This window comes from Vipera ursinii (genome assembly GCF_947247035.1).
Source record: "Vipera ursinii genome assembly, chromosome: 1".
Taxonomy (NCBI): Eukaryota; Metazoa; Chordata; class Lepidosauria; order Squamata; family Viperidae; genus Vipera; species Vipera ursinii.
Window position 1 is genome coordinate 347,940,547 of NC_139512.1, and position 17,946 is coordinate 347,958,492.

Sequence of the window (17,946 nt, forward strand, 5' to 3'; positions counted from 1 at the left end):
CTTCAAGTTTTTTGTGCCTTGCTTGCTGGATGTGGTTTTCCTTAAAAAAAAAAAAACTCGGATGGAAGTTTTGCCATCGGCATTTGGGGAATCTGGCTTTCATCAGCGAGAACAAAAGCCAGCATCGGGTATCCCCTAAGCTGAATGTGTGTAGCTTACCCCTCTCTCTTGGATGTGGTGTGGTTTAGTTTGACATTGCCATGCTTAGAATATCATCCATTGCTGGAGAAGATGGCCATGAAGGGCGAATGTGAGTGTTTGGGGGAGGGGAACATGGCTTTTCTAGGATATTGGTTGACTAATTGAATTTATTTGCTGCCCATCTCATAACAAAACAATTTCTGGGCAGCAAATAGATAGAAAGAAAAGATGGGGTATTTTGACATCTGTGTTTTGAGCAAAGCAGGGATGTGCAGTCTCAGGCCTAGGGTTACAATAGTTGTGGAAACCTTCTGTGTCACTGCTTGAGGTGCTCAAAACTTGCCACCAGATTGTAATTTTTACAGCAGCTGAAATGGGAAATGATTAAAGCCATGGAGAGAAATCATATGAATTGTGTTGCAACGCCATAAATTAAAATTAGTTAAAGGTGAATATAAATTTGGGATTTGCCTGGGAAATCCCCAGTTTTTAATTCTCTTCCCCTTTTTTACGATGCAGCCACATTCAAAAACCAAGTCCAGCCCTCGGACCAATAACTATTGTGCGTCCCTACTTTGTAGCACAATACAGGTAGTCCTCGACTTACGACCACTGTTGAGCCCCAGATTGATATTGTTAAGCCAGTCATTTGTTTTACAGCTTTTCTTGCCACAGCTGTTAAGTGAACCACTGCAGTTGTTAAGTTAGCAAGTTTTTAGTTAAGGGATAATTTAATCTTTTTTAATTGTTTTTTAACTTTTGTATTTTGTACTGTTTGATTTTAAATACCCTGTCAACCGCCCTGAGTCCTTCGGGAAAGGGCGGTATATAAATTTAATAAAATTAATTAAAATTAATTAAATTAATACTACAATCGTTAAGTGAATCTGGCTCTCCCACTGACTTTGCTTGTCAGAAGGTCGCAAAAGGTGATCACATGACCACTGGACACTGCAACCATCATAAATAGGAGCCCGTTGCTAAGCGTCCAAATTCTGATCGCGCGACTATGGGGATGCTGCAACAGTTGTAAGAGTGAAAAACGGCCATAGGTCACTTTTTTCAGTGCCGTATCTTTGAACGCTCACTAAATGAATGGTTGTAAGGCGAGGACTACCTGTATTCTAAGGGAGACTTCAGTTTAAAAAAGATAAGGAATCTGAGCATTGGGAATTGCCTTCCCAGTCCTCCCAGTCGGCGTTCCCATTCTCCTTAGCAATTTCATCACTGGTCTTCCTAAGATGGATTTGAATCATTGTTCTTTTTAAAACAAAAAACCAAAAATAATGACAGGGTTTTCAATTTCCAGACCTGAAGCCTTTTTCTAGCTTGGTGGTCTAAATTCGTGTTTCCCTTGCCATCTCTGGGCGTTGATATCTTCTAATTCATATCAAACTTTTCCAACTCGGCACTTTGCAAAGCATTGGGGGGGGAGGGGGGCAGTTCTCTCAACTGCCGGTCTGCACAATCCAAGTGATGGAAATTCGGCAGGAATTTGGTGGGAGGATGTTGATATCTCTGTATATAAGCTTACGGGTAGTCCTCCACTTACGACCACAGTTGGGACCAGAACTTCAATTGTTAAGCAAGGGGACTGTTAAGAGACGCGCACTAGATTTTTATGGTCCTTTTTGCCACAGTTGTTAAGCAAATTGCTGTAGTTGGTAAGTGAATCATGCAGTCGGGAAGTGAATCCGACTTCCCCCGTTGGCTTTGCTTGTCTGAAGCCCACCAGAAAGGTTGCAGATGGCCATCACATGATCCCAGAAGACTGCAACCATTGTAGATACATGCCTGCTGCTAACTTTCCAAATTTTGATCACCTGACTCTGGGGATCCCAAAGGTGCTTTTTCAGGAGGCAACTGGACGTCCTTGTTTTTCTTTGAAGGTGTTTTGCTTCTCATCCAAGAAGCATCTTCAGCTCTGACTGGGTAGTCAGGGAATGGAAGGATTCATACTCCTCGTAGACAGCTGTACATTTGCATTCTTTTAGAGCAGGGGTCTTCAAACTTGGCCCTTTTATGACTTGTGGACTTCAATTCCCAGAATTTGGAATTGAAGTCCACAAGTCATAAAAGGGGCAAGTTTGTAGACCCCTGTTTTAGAGAGCAATTGAGGCCACTTGGAGATTTGTCTGTGTCCTCAGGGTCACAGATAATTTCCTTTTAGCAGTTCCAGAAGGCTCCACACTACTCAAGTGACTCAGGTGACTCTAATGGCACAAGTGGTCTCAACGACTCTCTAAAAGAAGGCAAATGACCAGCTATCTGCAAGGAGTATGAATCCTTCCATTCCCCACCATCCAGTCAGAGCTGAAGAAGCTTCTTGGATGGAAAGCCAAACTTCTTCAAAAAAAAATAATAAAGTCCAGTTGGCTCATGAAAAAGCCCCATGGGGATAACTATGACCTGGATGAGTGAGAATCTCCATAGACTTTGGGGATGCTACAATGGTCAAAAATTGAGGACCGGTTGTAATTCACTTTTTTCAGAGCCGTTGCGACTTTGAATAGTCACTAAATGAATGATTGTAAGTCAAGGACTACCTGTATGCAGAGGAGAAGGGGTAACTAGTGAAATTGCACAGAATTTGGGGAAAGTGAATGTAGAAGAAGCAATGAGCTTCATTCTAGGGTGGGGGAATCTCACTCTCTTCCACAGAATTCCAGGATGGATAGATTTGGTTCTCCAGATCTATAAATGGATCAGTTTATGGTTTGAAATTTTTTTTAGAAAAAAAAATGTCTGAATGACAATCAAGATGAGCAGAAGGATATGCTGTTGGTCTTTGTTTATGAGGGTGAAGGAACAACCAGACATTATGGTTGGTTCCTGACACAGTCAGCCAGATGTTTAGACCAGATTTGGCATTTTTATTCCACCTATTAAGTCTTATCAAGGACCTGGGATAGGCAGATGTGGATGTTTTATGGTATTATTATTATATAACATGAAACTCGGTCAACTGAACACTCAAATTGAGTGGCACTAATGATTGACACGGGTTGCTGCCAGCATCCTAGGTATCAACCAGGTATCTCCTTAAAATGTAAGATGTTCCGAGTAGTGCAGTTTTTTGTAGCTTTGCTGGAGTTATTGCAGGAAGTTACAAAAAACTGATATTATTATTAATTATTATTATTATTATTATTATTATTATTATCATCATCACCATCATCAAATTTATTTGCTGCCCATCCCGTGGTTCAAGATGACTCTGAACAATGTCAAGCCAAGAAAGCCTAAAAATAGTCTATACTTTAAGAATAGATTCATGGGTGTATTTCCTTTGTCTTCTTCCAAACTGGTGCAATTTGAGGCCATAATCCCAAGTGCTCTTAGCCTGTAGATTTCTCTATAGCTGCCTCTAATGTGGGTAAAAAGAGAAAACTAGGGGATATAAATGATTGAATGGAAGGAAGGAAACCATTGAAACATGAGTTGGGTCTGCAACGAGAATGTTGCTGTCTAGAGCAGTGTTTCTCAACCTTGGCCACTTTAAGATACGTAGACTTCAACTCCCAGAATTCCCTAGCCAGCACTCCTATTGAGAATCCCCATCAGCCAATCAGCTAGATCCTGTTCCAGTATACCCCATTCACATTCCCTTCCCCTATGGTCTTTATTTGAGCAATATGGGGGTGGTGGTGAATTACTGTATTATTACTATTATTACTATTACTATTTTATTATTATTATTATTATTATTATTATTATTATTATTATTATTATTATTTACCATGTTATTATTAATAGTAGTTGTAATAGTAGTAGTACAGGTAGTTCTCGACTTACAACCATAGTTGGGACCAGAATTTCCATCACTAAGCAAGGTGAAAAGTGAGTTGCACCCAATTTTACAATTTTTTTTTTTTTGCCACAGTTGTTAACCAAATCACTGCAATTGTCACGTGACCTTACTTGTCGGAAGCCGGCTCAGAAAGTCACAACTTGTGATCACGGGATGCTGCCACTGTCATAAAAACAGTCTGGCTGCCAAGCACCCAAATTTTGATGATGTGTCCAAGGGGACATTGTAATGGTTGTAAGTGTGAGGGTGGTCATAAGTCACATTTTTCAGTGCCGTTATAACTTTGAAGGTCTGTAAACATGTAGTTGTAAGTCAAAGAATATCTCTAGTATTAATTTCTTTAAAACTGAGGCTTTGTTAAACCCCTTAAAATGCATAAGTATCCACCATTCGGACCACACAAGGACTGGTGTTCAGGAATTGAATATTCCAATTAACCTCCTGTGGTTTGCTGCAATGCTTTCCACACACACACACACTGCATGAAAAAGTTGCCCAGTGCTATGATCCTCAAGACTAATTCACACATTCGTTCATTCACTTGAATGTACTTTTCTTTCTTTTTTTCAAGTGAGAAACAAAGAATATGATGTCTGGATGGAGCAGGAGTGTATGTCCTTCACATATCTTTTTTAGAAGGAGGCAGTGAGGTGGAATTCTCTAGTATGCACGCTCTACTCGCTCCGTGCTATGTATGATCTTCCTAGGTATCAGTCTTATTGCATTCACAGGAGTCTTGCCATCAGTGACGAATGCACTTTTGTTAAAAGTAAGGACTTTGTAATAACGACTCAAAATAGTAACTGCTAGGTTACTATTAAGTTACTACTGGCTACGCATTCACAGGAGTCTTGCCATCAGTGATGAATGCACTTTTGTTAAAAATAAGGACTTTGTAATAACGACTCAAAATAGTAACTGCTAGGTTACTATTAAGTTACTACTGGCTACTAAGATAGAAACATGCCATATATAAAAACCCCAGTACCTCTCACATGTCCAAAGTCTTACTCAGGGGTCCTTGGTGCTCTCAGAGCTTGGTTGTTTTCTTGCAGACATTTCGTTACCCAAACTAGGTAACGTCATCAGTGCTAGTAAGGAATGGGGAGACCAGGCCCACCAACACTGACAGGGCAAGTATTAGAACGTAAACTGAGAGCAAACCCCACTCCCTACTAACACTGATGATGTTGTCTGGTTTAGGTAACGAAATGTCTTCAAGAAAACAACCAAGCTCAGTAAGTACCAAGGACCCTTCATTTCAACCATGAGCTACAAATATTCTCCTTAAAATCCTACTGAAATGATCAACTATCAATCCCATGGGGTGTTTTTTTTTCTTCATTGTAGGATTAGGTGGTAAACTGGGTGCTTCAGTTCTGCAGTATTGAAGGCTTCCATTTCGACTTTGAAATTCCTCAGCCAGACTTGCAAAAAAATCAGGCGGAAAAGGAGCAGGGATCATTCAAGCCAAAGATTTTTTTTCCAATCATTTTGCCACTTAAATTTTTGCCCCCTCAATCTGCACAATCTAGTGGCAGAGCTGAGTTGTTTTGTACATAAACAATAGCTGAGCATGTCAAGTCCGTGGTTTAGATCACTGTTTCTCAACCTTGGCAAGTGCAACATGTGTGGACTTCAACTCCCAGAATTCCCCAGTCAGCTTGACAAGGTTGACAAGGTTCTTACACTTGACAAGGTTGAGAAATATTGCCTTAGATTAGAGGTCTTCAAACTTGGGGCCCTTTTATGACTTGCGGACTTCAACTCCCAGAATTCCTCAGCCAGGCACACTGGCTGAGGAATTCTGGTAGTTGAAGTCCGCAAGTCATAAAAGGGCCCCAAGTTGGAAGACCCCTGCCTTAGATGGTGTCTAATTCAAGTATGACATAATTCTCAGTGATGATGCTTATAAATTTCCCATTTGTGGCACAAAAAAAAAGAAATAAGACTCCCTGCTTCTCTGGAGCTGAGCCCAAAGTTTTATCTGAGCTAGGTGTGGGAAAGGAGTAAAGGGATTAGCTGCACTTATGACAGAATCTTCTATTTTCTGAATACCTTTTGAGTTAAACAGAATATGCTCCCTCTTAAACAAGTCTAGGATTGCCGACTTTGATCCTTTTTAAGCTTGCGTTACATGCATTATTTGTCTAATCCCTGAAAAACACACTGATGTCATTTGTACTGCCCTGTCAAGTTCTAATGTGCCTCAGTAACCAGGCTCTGTCCTGTAGCCGATGATCCTATCCTTTACAGGTAATCCTCGACTTATGATGACAATTGAACCCAAAATTTATGTTGCTAAGTGAGACAGTTCTTGCCACAGTTGTTAAGTGTGAATAACAATCTTAAGTCATTTTTTTCAGTGGTGTTATAACTTTGAATGGTTACTGAACAAATGGTTGTAAGTTGAGGACTACCTGTAATCCTACATTTGCTACAACCTTAGTCTGGAAAGTATCCAGTCATGTCACACACACACACACACACACACACACACACACACACACACACACAGAGAGAGAGAGAGAGAGAGAGAGAGAGAGAGAGAGAGAGAGAGAGATAATCCCAAAAGATTACAAAGAAATACAGAAAATTTGCAAATTTGATCCTATTGTCTTTGCCAAGATGAGATTTAAGAAGAGTTTTAAGACTTTATTCTGCTTTTAACAGATTAACAGCTTGCTGTCGGTTTTTCTTTTCTTCTTTTTCCTTCCATCTTCTCCAGCATCGGAGCTGTCTCTTCAGAGCTGTCTCTTGGCATACTGCCGTGTTTCTCAACCTTGACAACTTTAAGATAGAATAACAGAGTTGGAAGGGACCGTGGAGGCCTTCTAGTCCAACCCTCTGCTCAAGTTGGACACCCTGTACCATTCTGGTCAAATGCTTGTCCTTAAAAACCTCAAATAATGGAGCACCAACAATTTCTGAAAGCAAGCTGTTCCGTTGGTTCATTGTTCCCACAGTTAGGAAATTTCTCCTTAGTTCTAGGTTTTTGATATTTTCCTTTCTGTGTCTTTAAGAAAAGAAACAAGAATGGTAGCCCTCATGAGAAACAACAGGTCAGTGGCAAAAGATGCATTTTGCATGGAAGGTCACAGCTTTAGTTCCTAATACAATATTCCCACTTAAAACAGGGGAAGGCAACCTCTAGTCTTGATCCACAATGGGTCACATAGCTTAAGTCATTTTGGTTGATAGCCTAAAATCCTCTTTAAGCATAACTCTTGAAGATCAGTGGCATCTTGCACCGCTTAGCCATCCATCCATTTATCCATCCATCTGCATTTTTACTGCATTTTATATCCATCCTACTGCATTTTTATACCACGATATAAAAAAGATGTTGAGACAGCAGAAAAGAGCAACAAAGATGATCAGGGAGCTGGAGACTCAACACTTGCAGGAATTACAATGCAGGAATTGCATATTTCTAAGGGACGCGGTGGCTCAGTGGGTTAGGACGCTGAGCTTGTCGATCAGATAGCCGGCAATTTGGCGGATCAAATCCCGAGTGCCGCGTAACAGAGTGAGCGCCTGTTACTCGTCCCAGCTTCTGCCAACCTAGCAGTTTGAAAGCACGTCAAAATGCAAGTAGAAAAATAGGGACCACTACGGTGGGAAGGTAACAGTGTTCCGTGGGCCTTTGGCGTCTAGTCATGACCACGGAGACGTCCTCGGACGAGCGCTGGTTCTTCAGCTTTGAAACGGAGATGAGTACTGGACCCTAGAGTTGGAAACGACTAGCACGCATGTGCGGGGGAACCTTTACCTTTACCTTTAATTACATATGTCTAGCCGAGTGAAAAGAAGGACTAGGGATGATATGATAGCAGTGTTTCAATATCTGAGGGGCTTTCACAAAGATGAAGGGGGGAAACTATTTACCAAAGCCCCAGAAGACAAGACAAAAAGCAATGGATGGAAACTAATCAAGGTGAGAAGCAACCTAGAATTAAGTGAGAACAATTAAACAGTGGAATGGCTTGCCTTCAGAAATTGTGGGTGCTCCAACATTGTGGGTGCTCCAACGTTGGAGGGTTTTAAGAAGAGACTGGCCAGCTATCTGTCTGGAATGGTATAGTAGCAGGGGGCTGGACTAGAAGACCTCCAAGATCCCTTCCAACTCTGTTATTCTATGTTCTATAATTTCTTTCCTACCTTCACTCAACAAACTCTAGGGGCAGGCTACTTCTAAAACCAATAATGAGAATTTAACATATTTTTACAGCCAAGGAGAGGGCTGGGGGAGTCTATGCATGCTTCTCCAGGTTTTGACAGCATGCTCAGAAGGTCTGTTTTTTACTTTAAGGATTTTAATGGTGATTCGGAAAAATCCTCTAATGGGTGGAGAAAGAGAAGAGTCAATATAATTAGAGTCTATTAACAGTGAGCATGCTTTCTCTGTTTTTTTTTTCCCTCTTTATTTCTCATTTATGTAACTCTCAGGTTCACAGGAGTTGAAAATGGAAAAACAAGCCTCTAAATAAGTAATAAAATCACCTTTTCTGACATCTCTATTTCATCAGGCAGACAGTGACACCGTAGTCTTAGACAATTAAGCTAGAATTCAAATTAAAGGAGCAAGAGGCACTGGGCCAAGATATATGGGGGGGGGGAGAAATAGCTCCTGTAAATGAGTGGAGGAGTTAAATCAAGTAGAGTTTGTTCTTTGGATATAGAAAAGAAAACATATGTAAATAAAAATGTCAAAAACATTTTCCAGGAATCAGATTTTTGAAAATGAAAGAATGTAAGGACTGGAGGAATCATATGAAATCTTTACGTGGGGTCTGCTGAAAGATATATCACTGATTGCATTCAACTGAGTTGTTAACTACGTAGGACATTTCTGTGACGTGCTGAAGAGGCAAATATAGAATAACAGGTGGTCCTTGACTTATGACCACAATTGGGACAAGAATTGTTATGCAAATCACTGCAGTTGTTAAGTGCAACTTAACTGCAGTTGTTAAGTGCAAGCAGTCCTTAAGCAAATCTGGCTTCCCCCATTGACTTTGCATGTTGGAAAAGCTGCAAATCATGAACACGTGGCCCCTGGATGCTGCAGCTGTCACAAATACATGCCCTTTGCCAAGTGCCTGAATTTTGACCATGTGACAGTCGGGATACTATGATGGTCATAAATGTGAGGACAGGTCATGAGTCATTTTTTTCAGTGCCATTGTAACTTCAAATGGTTGCTAAGCGAATGGTTGTAAGTCAAGGATTACTTTTAATATCTGTTGAATCACAAATCCTGATAGAAATGCAACTTCTGTCAGCAAACACAATCCGGTCATGGTACATGCAAAAGTACCTGGGTCTTGAATGAACATAATTGCCACCAATGTAAAATGGACCTAGTATGATCTTCTCCTGAACAAATGCTCCGACCTAGAAAAATATAAAATGTTAGCTGAGTTTTTATTCTAACATACTAGAGGTTGACATGGACGAAAGAGGATTGTTTTTCTGCATTCACCTGAGTGCACAGCCATAACCCCCCCCCAGTTTTAAACCAAGTTAAAGAGAAATAGTTTATAGTGATACAAGTCAGGCAAATTTGCTGTTTGATTGAGAGTTTATGCACTAGAGACAAAATCCTTGTGTGTCCAATCACCTAGTCTAGTCTACAGTAGTCTAGTCCTAGTCCTAGTCCAATTCTATTCTAGCAACCTGGGAAAAACACCACAAGCTTTGCAGATCGACAAGAGACAATATCACTGCAGAGGAATAGGGCCATGTCTTCTGCTTGGAAGCCAACACACTGTGCTTCTCCTTGTAGCAAATGTCATCATAACGCTACTTTGATTCTGTTCTCCTTCTACTCTTTAAAACATCACATCCTTTTTCTAACAGCTGTGTAAGAGACAGTCACAATATTTCACTTCTTTCTAATTCATCTGCTTGTTTGGGATGTATATGTACATCAGATATGAAACCATAGCTGCCAGTTCTTTACCTGGGATTGGCCTTCATACACATTAAATTAAAAGCACTGCCTTTTGTAGTTAACAGAAAGAAATTTTATTTTATTTATCTAATGTTGTTAATGCACAGATTTTCTAAGCACCATCCAAGATTTTTTGGCATGGCCCCAGTGTACCAATAAGCGCTGGGACTCACCATGGCCTGTTTCTGCCATAATCTTTAGTAAACTAGATCTTTAGAGTGGATTTGGCACTTTTATTTACCTATCAAGTCCTTCCTAAGAATCTAAACTAGGCAGGCGAGTTGTTGTTGTTGTTGTTGTTGTTGTTATGAGAATTGGGGATCATAAAAGTAACATCTAGTAACCACACATGGGCTGTTTTAAGATATTCCAGAATTAGGCAGGTCAATTTTTTTCTACATCCTTCTGTTATTGCACCTAATACCAATAATAATAATAATGACAATACCTCCAAAATTAAAATAATTTTTTCAAGCTAATCAGAGGTTTCCTATACCTTGTTTGCCTTTTTACTACTGTATGGGGGAACTGCAAAACCCATGTTACTAAATTTGAGCATTTTACTTTCCCATTTTGATATTGGAGACTGGGGAAGGATGGGCTTCAGGAGAAGCAACAGAAAGATGCTGGAGATGCATTTGGCTCACAGCCCTGGATTCCCTCCACCTGCTTTTAATCATTGGCCAAGAAAAGGAATACTATGGAAGCCTTGCATTATTGCATAACAATAATACTATTAGGTGATAGAGATTTTCTTACGTGCCTGCCTATCCATTTGCTTGCTATTCAATTCCTTCACTGCTCAAGCAGAGGTTTTGACACAATCCCAGAGTCCCTGTGGTTCAAACTGGGGACTGATGCTCCAGCTCCTAACACTTGGCGGGGGGGGGGGGGGAGGCTGCGCATGCCCAGTGAAGGTTTTACCAATTGCATGGCCAGAGCCGAGCTCAGAATGGGAACCGCTTCGGCCCGCATGACGCTCCATGTTTAAACCAGCAACAACAGAGCATGCAAGAAGTCTTGGTTCACTTCACAGCAGTGAGTTTAAATGGATGTGTTTAAAGCAATGTAGCTTTTGTTGAGAATATCTACATGCATACATACACAGGTAGTCCTCAACCTACAGCCTCAATGAAGCCCAAAACTTCTATTGCTAAGTGAAATTTTTGTTAAGTGAATTTTGCCCCATTTTACGGCTTTTCTTGCCACCGTTGTTCAATGAAATCACTGCCGTTATTAAGTGAGTAACACGGTTGTTAAGCGAATCTGATTTCCCCATTGACTTTGCTTGTAGGAAGGTCACCAAAGGGGATCACATGACCCCGGGACACTGCAACCGTCATAAATACATGCCAGTTGCCAAGCATCCGAATTTTGATCATGCAACCATTGGGATGCTGCAACGGTTGTGTGAAAAATGGTCATGAGTCGCTTTTTTCAGTGCTGTTGTAACTTTGAAGGATCACTAAATGAACTGTTGTAAGTCAAGGACTACCTGTATACACAGACAAACACACACACAAACATACAGGCGTGTGTGTATAGACAATATGTATGTGTGTGTCTGTGTGTACATATATATAGCGTATGTATAAGTATACACATACAGTATACACACACACAGAGATATATATATATATATATATATATATATATATATATATATATATATATATATATATATATATATATAATTTCTAGAAATACAATCAGTGGAAAAGACATGCTCACTGTTTCCACGTTTTTAATTCAGGAGGTCCCTGCATCTGAAGGAATAACACATAAACACACCTGATGAAATGCAGAATATCTCATAGCTGTGGATGGGTGACATATGGACTTATTTGTGTAATCTACAGTGCTTACAAGATATTTTTACAATGATTTTTTTCCCGCAACTTTCTGTCATACGTTCCCTATGAAATAAGTATAAATAGTTTATAGAATATACGTAATTATTTACATAGATGTGTCTATGTGTGTGTATGCACAAACATGATATACACATGCATATCTTTATACTGTATTTACATTTATCAGGGAACATACCAAATGAAATCAGTCGTGCTTTGTATAAAAGAGACCGATGTTTCTGGGTGAAATTATCTTGTATCTTCTGGAAGACAGAAGCGAAGCAGAGCAATAACTTGTTGTTGTCGAACCAAAATGTCATGTTTGATTTGCACATATCAACCAGATCTGGGCTGTAGCTTCACCTCACCTTCTCTGCCCTAGAATTGTACCACCGGCGCTGTACAGGTAGTCCTCGACTTACGATCACAATTAGGACCACAGTTTCTGTTACTAAGCAAGGCAATCGTTAAATCCAATTTTATGACTTTTTGTTGCCACGGTTGTTAAGTGAATCATGTAGTCATTAAGCAGATCCAGCTTCCCCCATTGACTTTGTTTGTCAAAAGCCAGCTGGGAAGGTCTCAAATGGCCATCATGTGACCCCAGGATGCTGCAACCATCGTAAGTGCGTGCCAGTTGCCATTTTGAATTTTGATCATGTGACTGCAGGGACTCTGTAATGGCGGTAAGTGGGAGGGCCGGTTGTAAGACACTTTTTTCCTATGCTGTTGTAACCTTGAATGGTCACTAAATGAGTGGTTGTAAATCGAGGACTATCTGTACTTGTTCTTCATATTAATTGCAAGTTTCCACCCCTGAAAATGCTCTTTCTTCCATCATATCTGTGTCAAGCATTTAATGTCTTTAAGAAATTTGTTCCATCTAAAAGGGAAATTAGGGAGGGGCTATGTGCAGTCCCTGGGGGAATCCTTTCCTTGTGTCTGTGTAATATAACTAATGATGTACAACAGGAAGGCACAAGTTGAGATCCTCAAGGCCCTGGACATGACTCTTTAGTACAACTGCTGGAAATCTCCAAAGGTTCCTACAATTTTTCAATCTTTCATGTGTAGGAAGTGAGAAATTTCAAAAGCCCAAATTCCTATCTGGAACATTATCATACTCACTGTACTTAATTTCAATTAAATTTTATGTGTAAATGAACTCAAAGACAATGTAGTTTTTATTTCGGCTTTCGTTCACTATGCCGTAACTCCTTGTACACAGAAATCCTTTTCATTCTAATATATCTCTTCCCAAAGGAAAAAGTCAAGGTAAACTGGCAAAATCAATATATTGTCCTGGGAATTTTCTCCCCTGTTTGAGGATGACAGCATCAAACAGGACAGGACTGTGTATTCCAACAGGTTTCACATTGTGAACTCCTTCTGGAATGGGGAGTTGTCCTTAGCCTGCTCTATGCAGTCCACCTTCTTTCACATAAACTCAGACAGAAAGGGATAGATGCTCTATTGTTTCCTCATTTTGTGAGCTTTTGTGTGTCTTCCACAACTACTCATTTTGGAAGGAGGAGGGGGAGGAAATTCCCTATTTTTACACAAGGAACATCCCGTATTGTGTTTTTGTTCTGCTTGGAACTCATCAGGACTCATCTGGATGGGGGAAATAGACAAAATACTTACAATCTTCTTGGGTCTGAATATCCCAAAGTTGCTTTAGATTCTGTAGTTCGCTGTCAGAACTGAAGGAGTTTCTTGGATACGAAACCAAACGTCTTCAAAGAAAAACAAAGTCCAGTTGCCTTTTGAAAAAGCACCTCTGGGACAACCTTGACCAACTTTTGATCGATGTGGACCAAGGCTTCATCATCATAAACCCTTGAGGGACACCATATTTATGGTTAACAATGAAACACCTGTATACACCATACCATATATGATTTCTCCCCATGGATAGCATCCAAGAACTCAGGAAAGAACCACAGAACTTGGCCAAGTGAGTGCTTTGTGCTTTGTCAGATTTTGGCCATTTAGTTATCCTTTTATTTTGATCTTTGCACCAAGGAACACCTTCAGTGTAATGTTGTGTGCTTCACATAGAGATGGACAAAGAGCTGGGGTAAAGATGAGTTTATTCTGACAAGAACGAACTGGGGAAACAGGGAAGCCTGGCGTCTATTTGTACCTGCCCAGGTGGATGGCATCCAATCAGTTCAAACCTGGGCTTCCTGCCAGTGCAGGTGACAATGGGTGTAGATCCTGGCTTCCCACCAGGCTGACCATGCCTGGGGCTGTCAACAGCTTAACTCATTAGGCTTATCCTGAGTGAGCAGTTATCGCCCGGAGCTGTCCAACCCCTCTGCTGATCTGCACCATCAGCCTCCTGCTGTGCTGTCACTTTGTGTATGCTGGGAGGCATACACTGCATTCAGGATTAGGGTTTACCAAAAAAAGGCTAGTCGTTCCAAGGCAGTGTTTCTCAACCATAGCAACTTTAAGATGAGTGAACTTCAGTTCCCAGAATTCCCCAGCCAGCTTTCTGAACTGAAGAAGCCTCTTGGATGAGAAGCAAAACATCTTCAAGGAAAACAAAGTCCAGTTGCCTTTGGAAAAAAACACCTTTGAGACATGGGCCTTTTATGCCCTCAAATCCACAAAATTACTCTGTCGAAAGTTCAAAGCAGAATGCCAAAGGATAGCAATGCATTTTCATCCATCCACTCTGGTCCCATTTTCAATAGGCAGCTGTATGTCTATAGAGATTCTCAGTCATCCAGGTCATACTTAGCCCAAAGATGCTTTTTCAGGAGACAACTGGACTTTCTTGTTTTTCTTTGAAGATGTTTCGCTTCTCATCCAAGAAGCTTCTTCAGCTCTGACTGGATGGTGGGGATCTTAGGCAGCTAAAAAAAAACTAAGCCTTGAAGTATACCTATATGGGAAAAAAAGTGTCCCCAAAAAGTGGGAGAGAAGAACCAGAGCATAAAAACCATCCTGACACTTCTGGTGACATCATTACATCATGTCTGCACTCACAGCAGTCCCCTGTAAGCAAAACAAATTCATCACAACAATAACCATAATGATTTGTAATGCAGTGTTTCTCAACCTCGGCAACTTTAAGATGTGTGGATTTCAACTCCCCAAATTCTCCAGCCAGGATGCTAGCTGGAGAATTCTGGGCGTTGACGTCCACACATTTTTAAGATGCTGAGGTTGAGAAACACTGACATAAACAATCAGTTGCCCAGACTTTGCCTGCAAGGTGCCACCAACTGGAATTTGTTTACTATATACACCTTAGAGCAGTGTTTCTCAACCTTGGTCACATTAAGATGGGTGGACTTCAATTCTCAGAATTCCACAGCCAGCCTGGCTGTGGAATTCTGGGAGTTAAAGTCCATTCACCTTAAAGTAGCCAAAGCTCAGAAACACTGGTTTAGAGCAGGGCTTTTCAACCAGTGGTACGTGTACCACCTGTGGTACATTGGCACCTGGCAGCTGGTATGCAACCATCCTAGAAAAGTGGTAGCAGCAGAGAGGAATGAGCTGAACCAGTGTCAGCACCACACAAGCCTGAGCGAGAGACGGCTGGAGCTGTAGGTCTGTCAGGGCTCAGTGGAAGCACCAGGATCAGCGCCAGGCTCCAGCTGGAGCTCGGCACTTATCCTGGCGCTTCTGAGCCCAGAAGAAGCACCGATCCGCTGGAATGTTGCAGCATCTCCAGGGTCTTGTGATTTACATTCAGATGCTTGGCAACTGATTCATGTTTGTGACGGTCACAGTGTCCCAGGGTCATGTGAAGTGACCAAAGCCTGCTGCAACCACCAAGCAGAGATGGGGGGAATAAAAACCAAACACCGCCCCACCCCCGCTGCCAATCCTCAACAGAAATGCTCACAACAATGAAAACCTCATACAGGAGGAAGAGCACCGCCGGGCGGGCAGGCAGGTGTTTTGCTCAGCTGTGGCTTGGGGGGCACTTTTTTTCAGTGCCATTGTAACTTCGAACAGTCACCAAGCGAACTGTTGTAAGTCGAGGACTACCTGTACTGCATCACTTTTTTCCTTTTTTTTTTGGTCATCAAGTTTTTGACACCTTGCTAGGCGACCGGTGGTACTCGGATGTTGCCATATCCTAAAAGAGGTACAATGGGTGAAAAGGTTGAAAAGCCCTGGTTTAGAGCACTAGATGGTGGCATCACTGGATGAGTCACGTCCCTAATTCCCTCCATGCAATGCCTCCACTGGAATGTCTCCTGCATAAGAATTATATTAGCAAGGCAAAGCTACCTGCAGCACACTACGTCCAAAATGTAATTCCTCCCTTGCTACTAGCATGGATGCACTTAGATGAGAACCACTGAAACCACTTCCATGTGAAGAAGCTTTTCACATAAATTTAGAGCTGCCCTTAACAACATTTAAGTAATTTTTAAACAGCTTCCCTCCCCATTCCAGTAATACCACCCCCAGGGAGACACTGGTGCATTCACCTGAGATTCACCAACTTTCCAGCTTAGCATATTGGCATTTGTTTTGCATTTCAAGCAAGTGAAACTAATACCCATTTGTTCTTTGGAGAATGTGGTTAGCTCAGTTTCCTTTAGCCAGATACCTGCTCTCCAAACATGGTGGACTACTGCACCTGAGCCACAAGCTGGGGTAAGCGTAGATTACAATAAACGTCAGTGCCCACCTTATTCCGGTTCTTTCAGCAGTGAATTCATTGGCTCCCAAGTTTGATAGTCATTTAAGCAGATGCTTTGCTGAGTCACCTTTTCTGATTACAGGCCAAATTTGCAGGACAGCCCTTGCCAAGAAAGGCGGGTGAGGAGGATAAACACACCTTTATTACTGTACGCTACAAGTTCAGGCTGATTCCTTGTGTCAGCAAGGGATAGAAACAAAATTGTAGTTGTAATGGGGAACAAGAGGCTTGTAAAATGAACGTAACAGAGGCTTCCTGGAGACTTTTCAAAAGAGGCTTGCTGTCCACCTTTCTAACAACTGGATGCAAAGCTATACAGGTAGTCGTCGACTTACATCCTCAGCTGAGAATTTCCACTGCTAAGCAAGGGAGTTGTTAAGTGAGTCTCAGCCAATTTTACAAACTTTTTTGCCAAGGTTATTAAGCAAATCACTGAGGTTTTTAGTGAGCCACATTGTCCTTAAGCGAATCCAGCTTCGCCCACTGACTCTGTTTGAAGGGAGCCATATGGGAAGGTTGTATGTGGCGATCACATAATCTGGGATGCTGCAACTGTTGTGAATACCTGCTGGGTGCCAAGCACTCAGTTTTGATCACTCGACATTGTGTGGATGCTGCAAAAGCCACAAGGACAGGTTGAAAGTCACTTTTTTCAGTGGCGTTGCAACTTCAAATTGTCACTGAATGAATGGTTGTAAGTCAAGGACTACTTGTACAGCAACTCAGAATATCCACAAAAAAGTCAAAATGGTGGCCACAAAGCATGCAATTGAATGCCCATTCCCATTTCTTTTACATTCAACCATATGATTCTAGCTGCCATTTTGACTTTTTGGGAGGGTGCTGCAGATACCTTTGCGGCTACTGAGTCAGTAGGAGCCAATTTGGTCTAGTGGTTAAGGCACCAAGCTAGAATCCAGGGGACTGTGAGTTCTAGACCAGCCTTAGGCACGAAAGCCAATTGAGTAACTTTGGGCCAATCACCAGGAGATGATGAGATGTAGTCCCACGTTAGGCATGAAAGTGGGCTTGATGACTTTGGGCCAATCACTAGGAGACAATCCATTTCTAGTCCCGCCTTAGGCCGGAAAGCCAGGTGAGTGACTTTGGGCCACCCCACCTCACAGGGTTGTTTTTGCAGGGAAAATAGGAGGGAGGAGTATTAGATAGGTTCACCACCATCAGTTATTTATAAAAAATAATAAAGGCAAGATGAAAATAAAAAAATAAAAATAAACTGCATGGGGAGCTTTCTCATGGGTAAAACAGATGAGGGGAAATTCACACCCTCTATTTTACTTCCTCGAAAACCTGGAAAAAGAATGCCTATCAAAATTAGAGAATTATGCACAGTGTAAAAGTGTTTATTTTGTCTCCAGGATCTGTAGATTGTTGGCTAATCTCCAAATCTCCTCTGATTCTAACATTATGAGAAACAAAAGTGGGAAGGATGTTCTCTTTTCTAAACCAATGCCCTTCGGATGTGTTTATTTATTTGATTTTTTTTAATTCC

The 17,946-nt window shown here is 41.4% G+C and overlaps 1 long non-coding RNA gene across 1 annotated transcript in view; it reads left to right on the forward strand.

The window, feature by feature from the left end:
• LOC310632902 overlaps nt 1-17,946 on the forward strand; it is a 92,976-nt gene that overhangs the window by 73,650 nt on the left and 1,380 nt on the right. The gene's annotated exons all lie outside the window — the stretch shown is intronic.